We start from the raw sequence: 18,064 nt of genomic DNA, 5'->3' as shown, positions 1-18,064 counted from the left end.
TATATGGACAATTGATGGAAAAGTTTACATTTCTAATGCATTTTTACCAGTTATGACAATATTTCATACTGAAATCAGTGGCTGCTCGCACCGCACGTCGGCAATTATCTCGCAAACGACTCCATTGTGGACGGAAGTTCACTGGCGTAAGTCTGCTTCTGTTACCGTATATTTTTACCCATCTCAGTTTCGCTCTAAGTTATAAAGAGACCTTGTTGAATGAGTCAGCAACTTTCGTAAGTGACGTCATATTTTTAACGAACTACATTTTTTAGTGAGGTGGGCACCAAATTCGGTATACCTGACTTTTTGCAAAGAACTTCTTATCATTCACCATACACTCCAGCAGTATTTTATTGGAAACAACTCATAAAGTTTCAGTGCTGATGCCGTAGTTCATTACAATACGTATTGCAAAATACAGAACATCGTAAGACAGACATCAAAATAAATGTATTACGGAAAAAGATAGTAATATCGGCTAACAATACGGAAGGAGGAGAGTATTAAAACCAAAGGTGAAGAGGGGTTGATAGCATTAAGAGTAAATGGTACGTTGGTAACGAATGTTTTTAGTGGAGCAAACCTTTTTGAGAAGCCTTCCACAACTGTTGCTGAAAAAATGGGGTTGTAAGTTTCAGTAGGCGGTCCCATGGAATATCTCAGACCAGCTTTTACAAGTAACTCCAGCAATATGATATGACCTTCACAATACTAGCAGAAGTAATGCTCGGCACAAAACCTTTAAAATAAAAGAAACTAGTGGTTTTGATAAAATATGAACAAAGTTAATTAATGAGTATTTCACTGGGTTTATTAAACCAGTAATTTATAACTGGAACACTTCCCGAATGGATGAAATATGCTGAAGAGTTTACGTAAGACAGGAAATAAAGAAAGGTCGTCAAATTTATCTCCAGTTCCACTTTTGCCAGCAAACTCGGAAATTTTAGAAATGGTATTGTACAGTCGGCTTCTTAATCATCTGTCTGCAGATAATATATTTTTACACATCGGATTTGCTGCAGGTTTCAATAATGAAAGTAGTATTTACACATACAGGGAGAGTGCACTTAATTCAATAAACTATAGATTACAGGCTACTGGTACATTTTGCGATCTGTAAAAGGTAGTTGATGGTAAACAAATTAGAATATTATGGTCTACAAAGAAATGCTTCAAATCCTATCTCTCTGATAGAAAACAAAGAGTCCTCTATTAAATAACTTTCTGGAATGCAGCCGGATGACATCGTTGACATCGCAGGTGTACACCTTGTCATTTTCATGCAAAATTTAAGGAAAAACATTCGTTTCTGTTATAAGCTTACTAGCTGATTTAATTTCAACTTCTTCCTTAATAACACTTTCCAAATAGCTGGAACTGCATGCCAGACTATACGTGTTGTTATATTCATGGCAAGACCTTTGCCAAGACAATGTTCTACAATAGCAATTTTGCTCGGATGTTGAAAGAGTGTGTGACACTTATAGTCAGTACATTGATTCTCCACAGTCCTGACTAACCAATATAAGACATGCCACAACCGCAACGAAAATGATAGACAACTGACTCACCCAAATCAGGATCGGACCCCAGTCTTAGATTGTGGTCGAAAAACACATATTTCCGCAAAATACGACCAATACTAATGCAAACGTCCCCTGCGTAAGGCAAATAGGCCGCAGAGTGGTACCAATAAGGTATTATAATCACTCACACGGTGCACGGTCGGTCGATAGCGCAACGCACGTTTGATCTGTGTTCCACTACAGACAGCCATCCTGATGAAAGGTCAGGGTCTGAGATGACGTGGGCCCTGTGAAACAGGGTATCAAGTGCCCCATCATGCGAGCAAGATGGCGACAACTTTCAGCCTCTAAATATAAGTGCGTGTGAGTAGGCTTCCTATAAACGGCATGTCCCAATGTATCATCTGTCCGGAACTGCTCTCCAAGTCAAGGTCTTAAATTCGCCTGCACAGCGATTATTTGCTGCAATTTTGCCTAAACAAAGAGACGGTGTCACCTGCCCAAAGATCGACGGTTGCTGGCGACGACAGCTGACTGCGTAATTTGAATGATGTATACGCTGACGCTTCCATTAGAACTACTGACAGCCTTGAGAGAGACAGTCCTGACGAAACTCTACCATCTGGTGAGCAAGATGTATGAGACAGGCGAAATTCCCTCAGACTTCAAGAAGAATATAATAATTTCAATCCCAAAGAAAGCAGGTGTTGACAGATGTGAAAATTACCGAGCTATCAGTTTAATAAGTCACAGCTGCAAAATACTAACGCGAATTCCTTACAGACGAATGGAAAAAATGATAGAAGCCGACCTCGGGAAAGATCAGTTTGGATTCCGTTGAAATGTTGGAACACGTGAGGCAATACTGACCCCACGACTTATCTTAGAAGAAAGATTAAGGAAAGGCAAACATACGTTTCTAGCAATTGTAGACTTAGAGAATGCTTTTGGCAATGTTGATTGGAATACTCTCTTTCAAATTCTGAAGGTGGCAGGGGTAAAATACAGGGAGCGAAAGGCTATTTACAATTTGTACAGAAAGCAGATGGCAGTTGTAAGAGTTGAGGGGTATGAAAGGGAAGCAGTGGTTGGGAAGGCAGTGAGGCAGGGTTGTAGCTTATGCCCAATGTTATTCAATCTGTATATTGAGCAAGCAATAAAGGAAACAAAAGAAAAGTTCGGAGTAGGTATTAAAATCCATGGAGAAGAAATAAAAACTTTGAGGTTCGTCGATGACATTGTAATTCTGTCAGAGACCGCAAAGGACTTGGAAGAGTAGCTGAACGGAATGGACAGTGTCTTGAAAGAAGGGTATAAGATGAACATCAACAAAAGCAAAACGAGGATAATGGAATGTAGTCGAATTAAGTCGGGTGATGCTGAGGGAATTAGATTAAGAAATGAGACACTTAAAGTAGTAAAGGAGTTTTGCTATTATGGGGCAAAATAACTGATGATGGTCGAAGTAGAGAGGATATAAAATGTAGAATGGCAATGGCAAGGAAAGCGTTTCTGAAGAAGAGAAATTTGTTAACATCGAGTATAGGTTTAAGTGGCAGGAAGTCGTTTCCGAAAGTATTTGTATGAAGTGTAGCCACGTATGGAAGTGAAACATGGACGATAAATAGTTTGGACAAGAAGAGAATAGAAGCTTTCGTAATGTGGTGCTACAGAAGAATGCTGAAGATTAGATGGGTAGAGCGCATAACTAATGAGGAGGTATTGAATAGAATTGGGGAGAAGAGGAGTTTGTGACACAACATGACTAGAAGAAGGGATCGGTTGGTAGGACATGTTATGAGACATCGAGGGATCACCAATTTAGTATTGGAGGGCAGCGTGGAGGGTAAAAATTGTAGAGGGAGACCAAGAGATGAATACACTAAGCAGATTCAGAAGGATGTAGGCTGCAGTAGGTACTGGGAGATGAAGAAGCTTGCACAGGATGGAGTAGCATGGAGAGCTGCATCAAACCAGTCTCAGGACTGAAGACCACAACAACATACGCTGACAGAAGCTCACGTCTCACAGTCCCTTGTTAGTCTAATAGGCAAAATCCAGCACTGATCTCAGAAGGTTCCACTTTTTCTTGTATATGTCAATGACCTTTCATCATAATAACTGATGTGATGCCATTATACAATCCTTATTCGAGCAATATTGAGTGTATACAGCCCAGTTGTATTCATTTACTTATTGACACTACATGATTCGGGGCAACATTGTCTCACTTTCAAGTGCTAAAAACAAGAAAACCAGATAAAACAATCGTCCTTATACCGAAAGATGTATAGGGACTACAGACGTCCTGAGTTAAACTGCCTAATGGCATAAAATTTTTTAAGGTAGGTAGTCCTTACACGTCTGTCGGTATAAGGTATCTGGTTTCCTTGTTTTTAGCACTCGGAAATGGAACCTTTCATCAGTAACATTAGCAGATGTTTATGTTGTTTGCAGTTGATACAAACGTTTCAATAAATAGCAAATCAAGATTCAGAAAGATCTGTTTTTACAATCTGTAAATGACTTTTGTCCCTGAAGAGAGTGACAGTGTTAAACTCTTTGGACTATAGCTTATAAATTCAACTGGGAAGTCGTACAATAGAACTTCTGAAGCACATAAACAAATCTTTATTTGCCTTCCATATGTCGTCGGACGTAGGCGATATAAAATAAAAAAAATCCTGAAATCCTGAAAAAAACGGTGAACTACTTTTCGAATTAGAGGATGTATGCGAAAGTTGGAGAGAGTATATTGAGGAATCATATGAAGGAGAAGATATTGCTAATGAGGGGGAAATTCTGGAAGATGGGAGCAGCGTGGATATCGACATGATAGGGCCACCTATATCTAAAGAGGAATTCAACAGTGCCTTGAATGATCTAAATAATGGCAAAACGACAGGCACAGATAACATCCCAGCAGAAATACTGAAGGAAATTGGAGAATCAACAAAAGAGTACTTATATAAACTTATTAAAGAGTACTATGAAGATGAAAAGAACCATCTACAGATTTGCTTAACAGCAAAACAGTTATAATCCCAAAAAAGGAAATGCTCTGGACTGTGAGAACTATAGAACTATCTCCTTACTATCCCACACTTCCAAAATAATGTTAAACATAATAAAAAATCGAATGAAAAGAAAATTGAGGCAAACCTAGTAGAAGACCAATTTGGTTTCAGAACCGGAAAAGGAAGAGAGAGGCAGTACTAGCTCTGAGGATGGTATTAGAAAGACGAATTGAAGTTAATAGGAAAACCTACTTGACCTTTATAGATTTGCAAAAAGCATTTGACATGGCTAATTGGAAATTGTTATTCCGAACAATGAAGGAAATAAATCTTGATTGGAGGAACAGAAGATTAATACGGAATCTGTATAAAAGGCAGGAAGCAGAGATAGAAGTGAATGGTGTGAAGATGACAGCAAAAATAAGGCGGGGAGTAAGGCAAGGATGCCCATTATCACCATATTTGTTCAACTTATTCTTCGAAAAAAACACTTAAAAATTGAAAAGAATGACAAAAGGAATTAAAATTAACGGGGAACGAATACACTGTATCCGTTTTGCAGATGATATAGTAGTACTTGCTGACTCAGTAAAGGAAATGGAGTTTATGTTGCTAAAACTGGCCAAAATCCTAAGAGAATTTAATCTAAAAATAAATAAGAAGAAAACAAAAACTATGGTAGTAGGGAAGACAAAAGAAAATGGTTAAGTTAATATTAAACTAGAAGATGATGTTCTAGAGCAGATTGAGAAGCACAGTCACTGACGGCAATAAATGAATCACAGATATAAAGAGAAGAATAGCCTTGGTAAAGCAAGCTTTCCAAATAAAAGGAATTTTGCTAACAGACAATGATATAAGCTTAGAAAGTAGGAAAATGTTTGCCGAAACGTTTGTCTGGAGTGTCTTAACATACGGATGTGAAGCGTGGACTCTGGAAAAGGCAGAGAAACAGAGACTGGAAGCAATGGAAATGTGAATGTTGAGAAGAATGACGAAAACAAGCTGAGTAGATAGAAAAAAGTAATGAACAAGTTTTAAGAGAAGTGAATGAGGACAGAACGAAGAAAAACAAAAAATGATAGCGCACATAATGAGACACAACCAGTTCCTAAAGAATGTATCTGAAGGAAAAGTTTTAGGGAAAAAACCAAGAGGCAGGCCAAGAGCAACGTATTTTAATAACATCAAAGAAGACATGGAGATATAATCGTATGAAGAATTGAAGAGGATGACAATGGAGAGAGGGACGTGGCTAAATCGACAAGGGATAGCCTTTAGTTTGTGATGATGATGATGAAATACTTTGCTTATTTTTATTCGATAATATCATATGTGATCATTTTTTGGGGTAGCTCATCAGGATGAGCGAAAGTTTTCTTTTGGGGTAGCTCATCATGATGAGCGAACGTTTTCTGAGTTCGAAGGGGTATAATACGAATTATTTGTGGTGTGAACACAACAACGTTCTGCAAAGGCTTCTTCAAGAACTTGTATGAGCACATCTCAAGAATCAATACAAAAATCAACGAACTGTGGATACTGATTACCACATCCTAATATATTAATTCTTTTGTAAAATATGTCATAAACAAAAAACAGCTTAGTTCATGGAATCAGAGTTAGAAATAATAATAATCTTCACAAAAACTGAAAGTCGCTTACTTTTGCACAGAATGGTGTCCATTCTTTAGGAACACACACTTTCAATACCTTGCCAGCAGCCACAAAAGTAGAACTTCTAATAAAATTCATTTTAATAGGAGCCTAAGCGAATTTTTGGTAGCCAACTTCTACTCTGTTGACGATTTTCTTAGTAGATATGACTGATGTGTATATATTATTAATAATACCAAATAATGTATTATAAGGGGCGACCAAATGGAAACCGAAACCCACCATAACGGGACCATGGAATGGTTCCATTCAAAAGTAACAGCCGCGCGCGTTAAGACATTTATTCCACTGGGAGACGAGATGATGAATCCCACTTTCGTAGAACGCAGTCGGCCCCTGATAGTTCCACAACTGCACCTACTGTTTCACTTCCTCGTACGACATCAACCGACGCCCATATATGTCTTTCTTCAGGTCACCAAAGGTGTGAGAATGACGCGGTGAACGATTCAGGCTGTACGGAGGATGCTGCAGTGTTTCCCAACCGAACGACAGAAGCGCAGCCCTCGTCCGATCGGCGGTGTGGGGAAGGACGTTATCGTGCAACAATATATTTCCGTCCGACAGCATTCATGGGTATTTTGACTTTATAGGGCTTTGCAGTTATGCAAAGTATCTTCATAGAGCATTGTGGTTCCGCGCTCGTGGAACTAGTCGAGCAGATGGCCCCTGCAGTCGAAGAAGAATGTCATTATGAACTTAACGGAGCCTGTGCGAACAGCTGTGCATTCCTTTGGCGGGGGAGATGTGGATGTTTCCACTGCAGGCGTTGCCGTTTGCCCTCGGGAAGCACTTGAGGTCATGATAACCGTCGGTTTCAGTAGGACAAGGAAGTGCAAGAGTGGGTGTGGTTATGGATTTTTCAGCGGCCGACCGCGTTCTACGAAACAGGAATTAATAACCTCGTCTCCAAGTCTGATAAATATCTCAAAGCGTGTTGTGACTGCTTTTGAATGTCATCATTCCATGGTACCATTGCGGTGGGTGTTCGGTTTTCATTTGACTGGCCCTCTTACGTAAAATCTGACTTCTGTAGATCCTCTGTGCAGTAATGTGGTCAATGTAAATAAGTGTTACAACAGACTTTTCTCTTTGATGACGTGTGGCTGCAATAGCAAGAGAATTATCACATGCATCTCAGCGTATTGCAGCTTTACATGTTTTGTAATAAGTTTCTTATTTCCCTTTGAATTAAAATATGTTTAAGACTTTTGACTTATATCAGTAGGAATCTTTGGACGGTATTTTAGCATAACCCTTGTGTGCAAACGTGACATGTTCTACTTCCTTTAGGACCTCAATATGGATATACGGAATGAAAAGTGCTTCAAATCTATCCTAAAGTAAACAAATGACAGTAATGGCTGTTTGAAGGATACTGCATCCTTCTCAGTGTTACTTCAGACCATAAACCTTCTATTTTAGATACTTGCTTGAAATACCTCTAAAATTGAATCTTTTCTTCAATTAGCAAAGCATTAGTGCTATTAATTCAGTTTTCCTACGGCCTTAAGGAAACAGAAAACTGGAATTTAATGACCTGTTGACAAGAAGGTCATTAGCAGCTCAAGTGAGTTCCGTTGCACACAGTAGCTGCATATGCCAGGCACTCGAACATCAAGATTCCGCCAAGGATGACGCAAAGAAGTGCACGTGGCGATGCCTTGCAACATGATTATAGTTTCACTGTTTTTCAAGAGTGTTCTATTCTTTTTATTATGCAATGAGACGCTAAGGTAGGCGTGGTCAAACAGCGCAGGAGTCAGCTGCACTGAGTGGTTAGGAGGAGCAGGAAAATGATGGCTGCAGCCGGGCACCGCTATAGCAAAGTTGTCGCTTTGTCAGACACCAAGCAATTTGCTGACAATACTACTTGCGTTAATTTAAATTGACGTTCTGTATTGCGAGTACTATGATGTCTGCGCACTTGTCCAAAAAAGAAAAAGTCAAGAAGCCACATCGTTCAGTGCCGAATGGTGATTCACTTTCATTTTTGTATCATTTTAAGGGCCATGCAAACCGTTCAGTATGCTCTCGCACTATTAAGACATGGGCAAAACGCTTATTGGAGCGTCATTGCAACACCAGCCACAAAAACTATAGGATGCACTTGTTTACCTACGAAAGCCAGCAAGCGCTGGCTGAACTGAAGGAAGCCCTTAGGGAATAAAACTGAGTTAAGGGTAAAGAGGGATGTGTCAAATCAATTATCGTCGACATCACCAATTATTTGAATCCATTAGGTGTCTTAATGCAAGGGGAGAATCATTCGGTAAAAGATATGGCAAATAAGATTGTTACTATCAAGAAAAAAAAGGTAATCCTATGGGAAAATCAGTATCAGGTTCATAACGTTTTCCGAACTCTTGGCAGTCATTTGTGGACCAGACATGACTATCTTTCAATAACTGAAACATTTAGTAATTAGTGCGTAGAGAGATTCCAAGACATTGCACGATTGAAGACGTATTTACATTTGTCACACCGTTCTCGGTTTTGGCTGTTATTGTACCTCATTACTTCCAATTTGAGCTGATAGGCGTACAGCCTAGCACCCAGATCAACGACCTGCTGTGCAATCCAGGGATTTACAAGGATTTTATAAAATATAACCCCAAGAGCAATATCCTAGACTGTACAGACAAGCCCCTAAAGTTACTTGAATGTATGGTTCAACACATGTGTGAAAACTTTTTTTTTACTGTTATAAAACTGTCAAAGTACCGCCATTGTTCACGTTTAACAGATTTTAATCTGCATAAGTCCATGTGTTTGACTGGATCACAAACCATAACCCCAAATATATTACATATTCTAAAATCGAAATATGTTTAAATTTATAAACAGCATAACTTATTGTTAAGCGATTATATGCAAAGCTTTTTGTAGTTATGCTCACCATATTATCACTATGTAATGTACACATTTAACCAAATAATTAAAGTTATTGTTTTGGTAGAAAAATAAAAACTTGAAAATAAACACAAATCACAAAACCCTGCTTATGTAAGTACGCCAGAACATTCTTCTCTTAGAAGTAGCTTTACTGTGTTTCAAAAGCGTCTTAGTTTCCCCCTTGTGCGGCCGCTACCATATAACCATCTCACTCGCACACCTACTCAGACTAGTGCAGTGGCGGGGGAAGCCAGAGCGCTAAGCAGACTCTGCTATACTCGTGAAGTGCGAACGTGCTATGGGAGAACAAATCTTGGCCAGGCCTTGTCTAAGGGATATATTGTCATTAATCTGTATTAATGTCCCTTTAGACTCATCTATCACACAACAGGATCATTGTCTGTACTGTAGCTTTTGCTCTTTATCTCTTCTTCTTTTGCTCTCTCTCGTTAGCAATGAAAATGTCAGTTTTCTTAAAGATTCATTAGGATATGGCTTTACAATAATTAATTTTCAACACTTCTTCGAGACTCGTCGTATTGATCCACTTATCCTCTGGTCGTAAATGGGATTTTATGAACCTGAATCTTACTTCTTTCTTCCCCCTATGTCTTCTGTTTTCTTACTTTTGAACGTCGCTGAGTTGCTAAAAATATCAAGTAACACTTCCTTTCAATAAGTTTTTCAGAAACACGCACTCCTATCGTAACACCGTTACGTTCTGCAGATTTTTCATTTGCATGTCTTCTGTAGATGTATCATTTATAAGAACTCAAAAATGGCTACGGAAGCTGAAACTGGAGGATAATGTTATGGAACAACAATGATTCACTTGGTATTATCCTATTGGAGCAGTATGTCTTCGCTTCTATCCTCCCATCTACATTCACATCTATATCTGCATCTACAGACCTGCTCCACAAGCTAATGAACAGCGCGTAGCGGAGAACACTTCTTAGCGATATAAGCGATTTTCTGTCCTATTACATTTGTGTACAGAGCGAGAGAAGAACCAGTCTGTATATGTCCCTGTACGCTACCCAGTCTAACGTATGATATTCTCATGTTTCCTACATTAGATGTACCAAATGGTTGTAATTAATGTACAACTACTCACAGAGGTCCAATGTGGGATGTAGTTGGTTGATATTCCAACGCTTTAATGCGGAATCGGTTTATGCTGCAAAAAATTAGTTATAATTTTGGTCACGCGGTGAATACGTATAGAAATTTTTACATATGCGATGGATTAGGAACCGCACGTGGAGAGAAAAGATCGAACAAGTGAGAAAGGCATAATGTTGATTTATTATAAGCCGCCAGTTACACAATTTGTTTAATATGAGCACCAGACACATCGAGGAGGTGCTATACGAGCACCAGATTTGCACCTGGTGCCCAAAACTAAAACAAATTTTTTCCCAGCATGAATCGGTTCCTCATTAACGCATTAGCGTATCTACCAAATTCTGCTGTCGTACGGTAATTATGGCTCACACTCGATCTCCATGAGCAGCTGCTCTTTAATTATTACCGCCCTGAACGATGGTAGCAGTAGAGTTATTGCACAGTCTTTCTCGAATAGCCGTTCCTTAAATATATCCGATACGGTTTCGCGGGAACAGCGTCCCCTTTTTCCATACCTTCATTCGTTTGGGATAGAATCTCTGTTAAGGGTACAGGAAGATCTGTCTACCTGCTCGGTCCCAGAAAATTTGGCATCTCCCAGCAGCAATTTTTGCTGTGGCCGTGCCTTGCTACTGAATTCCTTTCTGAAGTGTCTGTTATAGTAGCACTTCTAAGGAAGCCCCTTACATAGCGAATATGCCGAGAACTTGGAAAATCTGTTATGGTTCTTTTTTGGGATAGAGAAGGACTCTTTTTTCGTTAATTGGGTTCAGCAAATCTTTTATTTCTTGAATTCAGGCGAAGAATAATATCATAGAAACACTTCAGAACAGTTCAAAAATGGTTCAAATGGCTCTGAGCACTACGGGACTTAACAGCTGAGGTCATCAGTCCCCTAGAACTTAGAACTACTTAACCCTAACTAACCTAAGGACATCACACACATCCATGCCCGAGGCAGGATTCGAACCTGCGACCGTAGCGGTCGCGCGGTTCCAGACTGAAGCGCCTAGAACCGCTCGGCCACTTCGGCCGGCTCAGAACTGTTGTTAAGTGATTTAAATGCTCTTCGGATGTTTTTGAGAAGCCAACATGACCACCTAGGTAGTAATTTAAAATGTCGAAGGGGGGATTCAGTAATTCAAGAGCGAACGGTCGCACACACGAAACAGCGCACCTTTCATAGAGGCCATCAAGTGTTAGGAAAGCAATATTCAGCCCTGTTTGGGTCACCTTGGTCACACCTCGACCACCAGCCAGTCTGCCTGTCCGTAACTGGGAAATACTCCACTCGTTTCAGACAGTCGAATAGGTCATCAATTCGCTCCAATTTTTAATGAATTTCTTCAAGTGCCAGTAATCGACGCAGAAACGCCATATTCTTTCTTCACGGGAACCTTAAGAAGAGGACCAAGAACTTTATCATTGCTGAAATAGAAAAGGGTCATATTAAATAAAATATTCCGGTATTCGCAACTTCTGTTTCTGAAGTATGAGTCTGTTGCTTTATCCACTTTCTACTGAGAAATTGACACTACTTTGTTACACATGTTTTGTATAATTTTACACGGAGTAGAGCTGGATGCTGATGACTTTCTCCCGTTTTCGCCCTCCAGACGCGATTCGGGCATCATCGCTGCACGGAGCTGGTGGACAGGAGCGAGGTCGCGGCGCTAGCGAATTGAGGAAGTGCCGCTGCCCACGATTGCAAGACTCGTCTAAAATTAGCCCCGCTGCGTCGCGCCAATGACAGCCCCTGTAACACCAGCCGCACTCTGCGTGTTGTCCGTATTATTCAGCGCCCAGGAAAGACAGCACTCCGCCCCATACGCTTGTATTACCGTCTGCTAGTAGATACATACGACGTGGTTTCACCGGTTATTGTGCAGATAACGTCTGGAATGAGTAGCGTCCGGCGTATTTCAAGGACGTATGATAGGGCCGTTATTACAGTGAGTCTTTTCCTGTACAGTGGCGTTTTCGCTGTTGTAAAGGGCAAGCGTCCGTGTTTGAGTTGTGGCCCGGCACACAGGTTTACTCTTCCGGGAAGTTTCACAACACCGTTACGGTTCACAATGTATGCACGGTTTGCAGTCCTCTGAGACTCTTTGTGTTACAGGCAGATAGTGTTGCCATAAAATTGTTATAAAATGCAGGAAGACTTGTAGATAAGCAGTGTCTGGTGTATAGCTTGGCAGCTCACCCTCATTATAAATAAATGTAACGTGAGTAAACAGATGAAAAGCCCTGTGTCGTTTGATTATATCACCAATGATAAGTCGCTGGATTTAGCTCTAAACATCAAGTATGTGGCAGTATCTGCCGACAGCAATTTTAAGTGGGACGAAAAGAAAAATCTGGTCTTGAGAAGGCACGACAGACTGTGATTTATCAGAAGTGTAAACCATCTACGAAGGAGGCTGGAAGCACTCAGTCAGGGGCCAAGACACGGGGAGGCGGTAATAGGGGGCGTGGCTATCCCTTTCCCCCTCTCACAAGAACATTTCACTAGGGGCATTTATGTTCTTACTGGCAGAATGGCAGAGCTAAACTGTTCACATCAAATATAGCCAGAACCATGTAAGACATCCTATTTTCACTCAAATGAATTGTGAAAACGTCTTCACTGAACGACGTGTAGCCTCTTTTCACAGCTCTACACTGAGCTGATAAAAGTGATAGGATACTTACTAATATCGTGTTGGACCTCCTTTTGCCTGCCGTAGTATATCAACTAGCTGTGGCATGGACTCAACAAGTCGGTGAAAGTCCTCTCCAGAAATATTACGCGATTCTGCCTCTATAACAGCCCACAATTAGGGAAGTGTTTCCGGTGCAAGATTTTGTGCATTAAATGACATGTCGGTTATGTCCCGTATATGTTTGATGGGATTCACGTCGAGGGATCTGAGTGGCTAGTTATTCGCTCAAATTGGCCAGAATGTTCTTCAAACCAGTCGCGAACAATTATGGCCTGGTGACGTGTGACATGGTGCATTGTCATCCATAGAAATTCCATCGTTGTTTGAGAAAATGAAGCCATGAATGGCTGCAAACCGTCATCTCCACCCAATGATCTCTCCAGGAGAACCAGATGACCCAGTTCATTCCATGTAAACACAGCCGACACCATTATGGAGCCACTACCATCTTGCACAGTGCCTTGTTGACAGGTTGGATCCATGGCTTCATCGGGTCTGCGCCACACTCGAGCGCTACTGTCAGCCCTTATCAACTGAAATCGTGACTCATATGACCAGGCCGTGGTTCTCCAGTTCTCTAGGATTCAAACGATATGGTCACGAGTCCAGAAGAGGAGCTACAAGCGATGTTGAGCTACAAGCAATGTCGTGCCCTTAGCAAAGGCACTCGCGTCGGTCGTTTGCTGCCATAGCCCATTGACGCCAAACTTCTCCGCGGATACGTTCGTCGTACGTCCCACAGTGGTTCTGCGTCTATTTCACGCAGTGTTGTTTGTCTGTTAGCACTGACAACTCTACACAAACGCTGCTGTTCTCGGTCGTCAAGTGAAGGCCATTGGCGAGTGCGTTGCCCGTGGTGAGAAGCAATGCCTGAAACTTGATCTTCTCGGTACACTGTTGACACTGTGGATCTCAGAATATTGTATTCCCTAACGATTTCCAAAATGGAATGTCCCATGCATCTAGCTCCAACTACCATTCCGAGTTCAGTGACTCTTAATTCCCATCGTGCGAACATAATCACGTCGGAAACCTTTTCACATGAATCACCTGAGGAAAAATGACACCCAACCGATGTACTGTCCTTCCATATCTTCTGTAAGCGATACTACCGACATCTGTATATGTTCATGTCGCTAGCCCATGACTTTTGTCACCTCAATACATTAGTTAGGGTGCAGTAGGGATATTCCGCTCAACTATCGGCCCTATATAATACGACATGAAACTTTTTACAAATCTGTCAATGTGATACGATTATGGTTATTTTAATTATGAATATATTCCAGGTGGAAATTCCTTTTCACGAACAAAGTATTAAACGAACACCTGAAGAAGGCAGAAATCACAATATACAAAAATGGTGGGGCTACTCCACAAAGTGAAGAGGCATTTTTTGTCGTATTGCACCCCAAACACTTGTAACCATGCAACACATTGCTGGCACTGTATCCAGTCTCCCTTCTTCACTGAGGTTAACGAACAAAATTTCAGTGCACAAAATCCACAGGGATTTTTCTCATTATCTTCAGTTTTAGTTAGCTGTAAGTCATCACCCGACTCACTCAACTGACGACAACTTTTCTTACTTGCATTACTCTTGCTGTCATCCTGCATTTTCAGTCTGCATTTAGAATGAATGGTACCTGTCATATTGCTGCAAGGTACTGGTAGGATCAGCTTCGCGAAATATCTCTTTCCTGATTTCCTAAATCCCAAGAATGACTATGGAACAGGAGCCTACATTCACTTGTCTCGAACAAGTACCCAACACAAAATTTCTGATTTGTGGGCCAAATTTATTTAAATACTAATTAATTAAAGTGATAAAGGGCACCACCTCACAGGTCGTTTAACGATCTAATAAAATACCAATCCACATACTGGATATGCAATAATCATGTTAAATTTCATTGTAACATTATTAAGGGGAGGTGCAAACTGAGTGATTTTAAGGATCCTGACTAGGAAGCGGATGGCACAGTGAGATGTAGTAACAACGAATTTAGCAATAATTAACATTTGTTTCCTCATTGAAAGTGCTGGCATAAGCTGTCGTCAGCACTCCGATCGGCAGAGAGGCTGCGAAAGATCGATAATGGGCACTGGAGCAGGTGAGCCTATCAGCAGAGAAGCCAAAGACAAACTCGCAACTAATGCGGCACCAACGCCCTCTCGACCGCCAGTACTTAGATCGCCGCCGCAGACCGGAGTCACCCAGTCAGTCATTCAGTGAGTCTTCAGTCGCGGTCCACTCACTAGCAGGCGCAATCAGATGATTATTTGGGTTGAGGGGGCGCTCGACATCATGGTCATCAGCTCACTGACGAAAAGTCAACATGCAAATCCCATGGGTGGCGACGGAGGCTGTCCCCACAGGCGCAGAGTCTCAGTCTCAGGCAGCACAAAATGACCAGAGGAGTGTACATTGCGGAAGAGCTTTTGCCATAAAAACTTGCTTTAAGATAAGTAGCTCTCTGTTTATGTTGATAAATAACCCTGTTAACGTATGTGTGCAGTTTGTGTGATAAAAAGAGGATACCAGCCACCAAACAACATCCTTTCCTTGCATCCCATGGTACAAGCCTACAGTGGCAATGAGATGACACAAAAACTGGCGCAGAGTATAATTCAGTGCAGATTTTGCTTGCTTCTCTTGTGTTTTAGCTTGCAGGCATGCTCATTTCTCATTGGTAATTTGTTATCGTGTTCTTGCATGTATTCCAGGAGGGTAGCCTCAGACTAATCAAATTTCTCTTTTTCAGAGGCTTTGCTTGCTTTTTTTCTATAAGGTATTTGTGTAAACGATGGCTACCTGCCGGCCGTCGGTAGCCGTGCGGTTCTAGGCGCTCCAGTCCGGAGCCGCGCTGCTGCTACGGCCGCAGGTTCGAATCCTGCCTCGGGCATGGATGTGTGTGATGTCCTTAGGTTAGTTAGGTTTAAGTAGTTCTAAGTTCTAGGGGACTGATGACCACAGCAGTTGAGTCCCATAGTGCTCAGAGCCATTTGAACCATTTAGATTTTGATGGCTACCTCACCCCCCTCCAACCCCTGTCCCCGCGCCTCAGCCGCAGACGGCCAACGTGATAGATCTAACACAAGCTTTTCAATTTCAGAACCAAGTTGCTTCACTGCTAACTGGCTGCACAAGTTGCGTCGGCCGCGCGACAGACAAACCGACCAGACCAACAAGTGCCGCCGACCAGCATACCAAAGTTCCGGCAATTAACGACAACGAAGAGGAATGTCTCGAATACCTGTCACAGAACCAGGCGCATTGTCAAGTTCATCGAATACAAGGTACTGTGCTACAATAGTTCCTTTCGATTGCGGAGTCCCCAGTCTTCAGGTTCATACAAAACCTATTCCCAACTGCGTCCCCGACGAACTCAGCTATGATCAAATAATCGCTGCTCTAACCAAGTAACATGACTAGGAAGTCCAAGTAGCTGCGACCAGATATCAGTTTTTGCGGTTGCAGAAAAAACCGGAACATACGTACCGTTAATGGAACACAGAATTACCGAGCATGACTCGGAAATGTAAATTTAAGTGTACTTGAGGCAACTTTTACAGTAATTTAATGATTAGAGATGCTATAAGATTCAGTGTCCCAGTCGGCCATTGCTCGCGAGTACTCAAGCAGCCTCAGTAAGGAGCGTGTACACAGCCGCGCGGACAGCCACGTAGGCAGGTAAACAAATCCGTGAGCTTAGTGAAGGCTTGCCCTACATGTTTTGCTCGCCATAAAAGACAGGACTGCCCATAATGCAATGCAGCGTGTTACACATGTGGAAAAAAAGGCCATGTCAAAGCAGATTTTTTTCAAGGGCACAAAAACGCCAGTTTTGTCCGCTCCCAGAAAAAACAGGCTCTTAAACATGCAGTGAATGATGTGTTTTCTAAATCTACAACAAGTTCTGACGAATGTAAGATTAAGTTTGTGCCTCGTTCTCGCGCTAGTGCTGTGCAACAATATTCTAACAAACTATTGCATTGCGCATTGCTGGCCGTCGTGTGAACTTTCAGTTAAACCTAGGTGCCTCAGTAACTTTGCTTAATCGTGCCTCGTACGAACAGTTAGGCTCACCATGCCTTTCTAAATCTAGCAAGCACCTCACTGCTTACAACGGACAGGATATTCTAGTGCTTGGACAGTGTAGTTTGCCTGCCGCTTGTAAGCATAGAACTGTATCGTTGACTATCGATAGTCGCCTCTCTGCCGAGCGCAGAGTAACAGTGGGGAGTCGTGGCGTAGATTTCGTGGAGCGTGGGCGGAGTATTGTGTTGATACCGTGGCTGCAGCAAGTATCTTACAAGTTATGGTGAAGAAATTGAAAATGTTTCCCACACAAATTTTGCGTTTAATTTCAGTGTTCACGACGCATCCAGAAGGTGATGTTTCTCAGTTTCGTTCAAATGGTTCAAATGGCTCTGAGCACTATGCGACTTAACTTCTGAGGTCATCAGTCGCCTAGAACTTAGAACTAATTAAACCTACCTAGCCTAAGGACATCACACACATCCATGCCCGAGGCAGGATTCGAACCTGCGACCGTAGCGGTCACTCGGTTCCAGACTGTAGCGCCTAGAACCGCACGGCCACTCCGGCCGGCGCCATAATTTAGACAGCAACCTTATATGTCACAACAGGCACGTACTTCGAATACAAACACTTATCACATCCATTGTGGAATATGTTGTTTGTCAACAGTGCAGCCCCACCCTGTGCGAGTGTTTAACAGAATACAGTGAATTCTACCAGATCAACTGGATATTGTTTGTGTGAGTGGCTCCTCTCCGTGATAGGCAAAATTTATTGCAGGACACATCATAGCAGCAGCAGATCAACCGCCACGGGAAGGGCCAGGTGCGTGGGTTTAGGCACACGGTCATTAAATATCCAGCCAGCCACGTTCCTTTGTCTAGAGAGTGCTAAAGGCTAGCTTTAATTAGTACTGCATATCTACCCCCTTTCCTCCAGGGCGTGTTACACCCTTACAAATCTCACACTAGGGCAGTGAATTTTACTGTGTTGAAATAGAGAGACAGTGAGAATATTTATTTGGACATAGCATCCAAGACAATGCATTTTCCGTATGTGCTTTCGACG

Source organism: Schistocerca piceifrons, chromosome 3, assembly GCF_021461385.2.
Source record: "Schistocerca piceifrons isolate TAMUIC-IGC-003096 chromosome 3, iqSchPice1.1, whole genome shotgun sequence".
Classification (NCBI taxonomy): domain Eukaryota; kingdom Metazoa; phylum Arthropoda; class Insecta; order Orthoptera; family Acrididae; genus Schistocerca; species Schistocerca piceifrons.
This window is presented reverse-complemented; position numbering follows the sequence as displayed.